Source organism: Pundamilia nyererei, unplaced genomic scaffold, assembly GCF_000239375.1.
Source record: "Pundamilia nyererei isolate P.nyererei 1_Seehausen unplaced genomic scaffold, PunNye1.0 scaffold00005, whole genome shotgun sequence".
Classification (NCBI taxonomy): Eukaryota; Metazoa; Chordata; class Actinopteri; order Cichliformes; family Cichlidae; genus Pundamilia; species Pundamilia nyererei.
Window position 1 is genome coordinate 5985822 of NW_005187406.1, and position 6685 is coordinate 5992506.

At 39.9% G+C, this 6685-nt stretch overlaps 1 protein-coding gene across 2 annotated transcripts in view; it reads left to right on the forward strand.

Annotated features, from left to right (window-relative positions):
• The first annotated feature begins 3683 nt into the window (after positions 1-3683).
• The window catches only part of LOC102205093 (bone morphogenetic protein 2-A-like), a 9559-nt gene continuing 6557 nt past the window's right edge, over positions 3684-6685 (forward strand). For both annotated transcript variants that reach the window (XM_005721869.1, XM_005721870.1), the window contains exon 1: positions 3684-3787. The gene's annotated coding sequence lies outside the window, so the exon portion shown is untranslated. The remainder of the gene's footprint in view (positions 3788-6685) is intronic.

Below are 6685 nucleotides of genomic sequence, written 5' to 3' on the forward strand. Positions count from 1 at the left end.
CTACGTCCATCCCATGGGGAATGGGAGCAAAAACAAAAGTGTTGCGTTTATATTTTTGTTCAGTGTGTAAGAAACAGAATAGAGGCTGTAAACTCAAGATTAAAGTGTGAATTATCAGAGTAAAGTAAACATGATCAGTCTTGAACACATAGTAGCACGAGGGTAAAAATTAAAAGTGTAAAGATCGTTCAGTTTAATTCATTTTCATGGTACTGATACTGTGCTGGTTAAAGGGGACACAGAGCTGCTGTACCTTTGTTTAGTCACTCACTTTAATATGATACTGATGAAATTGTTTACAGAAGGAGGGTTTGGCTTTTAGAGATACAGGACAACAGAAGATTTCATAGCTGAGGAAGTTTGTCGCTGTAGCAATGTAGGGAAATCACATCACAAACTGTAGGACTGCCCCAGGGAATGTTGGTATGTTGAAACGTATGGATAACACAGCGGGAGATTATTATAACTCCTGTAAATTGATGGCTTTGTCATCATTTTTGCTGCCAGCAGGGGGCAGTGTGGCACAGACCCTCCCTAAACAGACAGTAGCTTCACTCTGCAATGAACTGAAGTCGACTGCCGTCTGTCTCTTGATTGTACAGGTTTGTGACAAAAGTTATAACATAGAAGTTGATATATCCACTGGTCGGCATGTTTATTAAAGTTAAAAATGTTTTTTTGTGTGAAGAAATTGTATAAATGTGTGGTTTGGTGGGAAAGGTGGATTTGCTTTTGACTAAAGGCTGTGATGGTTCCATATTTGATACTGGCTCCTGAACGGGCTCAAAATATCCAACGTGAGAACAGGACACCGATCAGCATCTGTTGGAGAGTCTGATTAAACACTGCACTTAGTCAGTGCTTGACAGCCTCGGATGTTCTCTGTCACCACTTCTTTCACACCTGTCTCTCGAAGAGCTTCTCCAGAGACACCTGCAGTGATACACAGCACCTCCTCATCCTTCACTAGAGGCTTTCGTCACACAGGGTGGCTACAGCTTTGTACCAAAATGTCACCACACAGGAACCAACAAAGTCGGCAAGATCCACCCTGAAATTTTGAAACAGCTTGGATCCAGACACCTTCAGCATTGTGAACTGGTATGGCTGTTTCCTTGACAGGGACCATGCTTAAATTTTGAACTACTTGATCAAAGCCTTTGTGACTACATACAAGACTGCAACCAAGGTCTCCCCATAACAGAGATGAGGCTGATTTTATAGCAGCTAGTAAATGCTCTGTCACATCTGAGTTCCACAGGAATACTGCATGTTGATCTCAAAGACATGGACTGCCGTTACTGCCTCCATAAATTCAAAGTTACTGACATTAGTCTGGCATGTCCCATCTCTTCAGTGATTCCTGGTGTCAGCATGGCACCAGAGGTTATGCTCCACATTTCATTTAATGAACCCATTGATACGTGGTCTCTGGGCCCTGGTAGCTGTGGAGCTGGCTCTATCAGCTCTACCCTGGAAATATGGATTATTGTCTCTTCAAGTTCATCTTGACTGACTGTGGTACTAATACTGAATACTGTTTCTTTACAAGAAAACTAAATGAAGAGCACTCGAGATTTAAATCATAAGAGCAATTTGAATATGAGATGAGGATTCCAACCACATAAAACCAAATGCTTAAAGCTTAAGGATCTTGATGAACTCGAACAGTTAATGAAGGTGAGAACAGGAAGCCACAGTGATCAGCATTTGTTGGTGAGTCTAATTTAAAGGATGCTGAGCTTGAATGCAAACCAGTGCATCACACCCAGCCAGTTCTCCAGCTTCCCTTCTTCCCCAGCCTCTCTAAGAGTTCCCTAGAGACACCTGCACTGAAAAGAAGAGCACATAGGACCAAAACCTTGTGGTTTGTCATCAGGTTTCCTGCTGGTAAACAAAAAGACCACACAACATCGACTGCAGTGTCCATCATCTGGCTGTATACCTGAATACTGCACTGATTACACTGTCTTACTGTTTTACTATTAGTATTTTAATTAAAAATGAATTACCAGATTACTCCAACAAATATCACTATGGGGTTTGTTTTGTTGTGCTGTTGTGTTTTGTTTTGTTTTTTCACTTTCCCCTCACCCGCTCTAACGGTCACGGCAGATGGCTGGCCCTCCCTGATTTCAGCCTGTCCTGCCTGACATCTTTTGCAAATTATGATATGAACGCACTGTTGTGCCAATCATTAATTTATCCAAGACAACCTCTAGATTGTCTACAAGCTGAGGTCACACATTTCTGATAACAAATATGTGCCCACCCAAGAAAGAGAGACACCAAGATGAAGGATAAGAGCCCCAGAGAACCAGAAGCAAGCGACACGTACTCCTTCATAGGCTGGCTATCCTGGCATGAGCCGAGAACAAGGTGCCAGGCATCTGGGCCACCCAACAGTTAGGTTTAAGTCATGTTAAATAAAGCAATGAGCATCAACCAATTGTTGTTTTTGATTCTTCAAAAAAACATGCAAGGGCCTTGACAACTGGCCTGTAGAAACTGAACGGTCACTTATAGAATTAGATAATTTTGGGTACACAAAGAATTCTGTAGTGTTGTAATATTGTATGTTGCTTAACTTAAAGTTTAAATTGCCTTGAGGTAACAGCTGTTAGGATTTATACATGCAAACTGGAATACTTCCACACAATGCTTTGCTAGTTCTTTTAAACTGCATGTGATTATGAGGTATTTTATAGCAGAAAACACTTATGATAAGATACTATGTGATAATATTATATGAAGATTATATAAAAATATTCAAAGAGATACGTCAGATGTGATACAGTTACATCACATAGATGTCAAAAAACTGCCAAAAAAAGACTGCTTATCTTTTAGATCTCTTCTCACCAGTACATTGCTAACATAGGTGGTTAATATAAAGTGGACTACAAGGCCCTGTCCACGTACACGGGTGCTTTTTAAGCTTTAACTGTTTCTGCTCTTCGTGCACACGTATACGACAGTTTAGGTCGCTGAAAACAAAGTTTTTGGAAAAATTCCTTATAGTGTATACATTTTAACAAACTCCATATCTGTGTTTGCATGTGGACAAGGAAAATACAAAAACAGTTGTCTTGCAATGTCAAGGATTTGGAGTCAGACTGTGTGTTATTGTGGCTTTTAATTTTTTCTTTGAATTGTTCTTTTTCCAGGTTTGAACGATTGTATAACATGTTTCTTTAATGACTTTAAAAACAAGAATTGGGTGAAGAAGTTCACATTTATTTTTGATTTTCTCTAAGCCACAGAATGCTAAGTGTATGGATGTTTGACAGTTTCTCTGGACAGAATTGGCAGAATTAATTTAAACTGTTGGGGTTTGCGGTATGGACCCTGCTTTTTATGGAACGCGTTCCATAGCTTTTAAGCAGTCCCATAATTTTAAAAAACAATTGAGATCCAGGATGTGGAGGAAACAACAAACAAACAAAACAAAAAATTCAGAAGACTCCAAAATAATTAGTTCAAACAACTGCACATAAGTATATGTTATTCTGATGTGTCACTACTTTGCCAAAGTTGGTAAGAAGAACAGGAGAGGTTTTGATTTTGTTTTCTCCCTCTGCCAAGTGTCCGATCCACACTCCCGTCCAGTAGGTGGCGATAATGAATCTTTAAACTTCTTTGCTAAGTGCAAGCAGACCCAAAAGAAGAAGGAGAAGGCTTGGAAACCTTCCAATCATTTTTGACAGTTACCAATCAGCCAACAGCTGGTTAGCTTAGTTTAGCACTGCAAGACTGGAGAAGGGGGCGCAGCTGATTTTGTCCAAAGGTAACTAAATTCACCTGTAAACATAGCAAAGGCTCACAAAACAGTATATGTCTCACTGCTTTAGTGCTACCATAACAAAGATTTTTAAGGCTGTTATACATTCCAAGAAATTCCTTGAACAGGACTATTTAGGCTTGTCCTCGTCATGAAGGTGCCAGGCAGCAGAAACTTCAAAAGAAGACACTGCTGCAGGCCAAGAAACAGATAGAAACACAACTTCTGTTGAACTACAGAGGCTTTTCTTTGTACCAGAGCAAATGGTGTGAAGGTTACATGATGTTTGGTCACAAAGCCCAGCGGCTTTCCTGGAGGCCTGTTTCAGACTGAGCCTGGTTACTTGTTTTCGCCTGACTTTACACTAAACTAGCTGGAGTTTCAAATTCAAATGTCAGATATTAGAATTACCTCTAGTCTGCAAATCTAAGACAGGAACGTGAAGTCCAGATGTCAAAATAAGGTCTTTAGCATCTATCAGGAACAAACTCTGGGTGGAAACGCAAAACAGATCATTTATATCAGTGCTGAACATTTTTCATGATCAACAAAGTTTGCATTTACAGGTTTGCATGTACTTCACTGAAAAGATGGTTTTGTGCTAAGTTGATTATTTCAGAAAACATTTCTTTATGTGAAAGAAAGGGTGGCTGTGGCTCAGGTGGTCGAGCAGATCAGCTACTGATCGGAAGGTTGGTGGTTCGATCCTTGGCTTCCCCAGTCTGCATGCCAAATATCCTTGGGCAAGATACTAACCTTGTTGCCCCTGATGCATCCATCGGAGTATGAATGTGTGTGAATGTAGTTTAGGTTGCACTTGAGTTTAGAAGTGCTTGTATGAGTGGGTGTGACTGGGTGAATGAGGCATATTGTATAGAGCGCTTTGAGTACTCCGGGAGAGTAGAAAAGCGCTATATAAGAATCAGTCCATTTACCATCTTTCCTGAACTGCTTATGAGAACATCGGCCTTGCTTTAAGTCGGTGTAAACGTCCAAGGGTATCCTAGTCTCACAAGCTTTTACATATACAGCTCACATGTCTAGAACAACAGAATTTTTAGAGAGGGGACTTTTTCTTGGGCATTAAGCACTCAGTATACTGCTCCATACCCTGACAAGACAGGAAAGTGGTTTCCATAGTTCCTATTTTAGTGTAAATTTTAAAGCAATTTATCTTTTTTCTTCTTCCTCCTCCTTAGGTTTATTAATTTGAATAGTTCAATTAACTGTTGTTTCCAAATTATTTTGGGATTCTGTGTAAAATGCAGATTAAAACAGAATTCAATCGTTTGCAAATAATTTACATGATATGTTTAACTGAAAATATTACAAAGAAAACAGAAGCAGGAGTTACAGCAGTTAGTTTACCAATCAGAAGCTTGAATGAGTCGACCGATGGTCCCTCAAAGTCTGTATATCAACGACATACAGACAAGACAACTGATCGAAAAGCCAAACCAGTGATTATTCCGAGTAAGTAAGAAGAAAGACATAAAGTAAAGGCATAATGAGGCTTGTAGTAGAAAGTGCCTTCAGTGTGCAATTAGAATAGAAAACCAGTACCAGTTCATTTTCCATGTTTAGATCATGTAGTTGTGTGTTGTTGTTTTTTTTTTAGTTGTTGTTTTTTAAGTGATGTTAAGCCAACATTGTACTATTATAAGAGAGGATTTTGCCCACTAGGGGAAAGAAAAGAATCACCCTGACTTTTTTATTTTCCAAAGACTTGAAGGGGAAAAAGTCAAAGTTCTTTCTCTACTCTCAGAATTCTGACTTTTTTTTTATGCATTTTGTCTTTTTTCTCCTCATCATCTTGTTTATTTGTTTGTTTGTTTTAAATTCTCAGAATATAGATTTTTTGTTTGTTTGTTTGTTTGTTTGTTTTATCACGCTGATCACTCCATCTTCTCCTGTGTTGGAGACACACAGCAAATATGAGCCTCATTTTTTGAGGGTGATTTTTGATTGGTCAGACCACCCGCCGGTTGAGTTTGATCCCAGAGAAGGTGATAGTTTTGCTGAGTCTTATTTGTATGTCTGTATTGTTTTAAATTGCATCTGTGACTGTGGAGAAAAACTTACTTTAACGCGCTGCTCGGTAGATAAGCCGTATGCCCCAGCGCGCAAAAAGCGAGCGCTTAATGCTCTAACAGCGCCGCTTTTTCTGCTGCCTTTATGGATTCTGGAATAATGAACTCCAACTGTAAAAGTGTTGAGGACCTTTCGGACATTCTTCATTCCTCCTGCACTGATATCTTGGACTCTATTGCTCCGCTCAGGACTGCGCGCTAAGCATTTATCAGAGCCATGGTTGAACGAACATACGCGCTCCCTCAGACGCGACTGCAGACGCGCCGCCGAACTGAGATGGAAAAAGGACAGATTGCACGTTTCCCTACAGATTTTAAGGACTCGTCTTTCTGCTCACCAAGAAGCTGTAAAAACTGCAAAGACACAGTTTGTCTCAAACTTAGTGTCAGTAAACAGTCATAGGCCTCAGGTACTTTTTAATGTCCTTAATCGCTTTCTTGGTTCACGTGATAATGCCGGAGCCATTCCTCCACCAAGTATTTGCAATGATTTTTTTAGCTTTTTTTTAATGACAAGATTCTATCGATTAGGGCTCTTGTCTCGTCGTCCGCTGCTTCAGATCCGAGTCTTTCTCCTATGTGCTCTTAGAGCAGTTTGATCCCGTCTCCCTTAATGACTTGATTGCGGTAGTTAGTAACCTAAGATCATCACACTGCCCCTCCGATTGTCTCCCTCCAAGCTTGCTTAAAAGCACTTTTAATACTGTTGGGCCTTTTATCCTGAGATTAATTAATACGTCCCTTGCTACAGGCTGCGTCCCATCATGCTTTAAACAAGGTATAGTTCAGCCTCTTCTTAAAAAAAAAAAAAAAA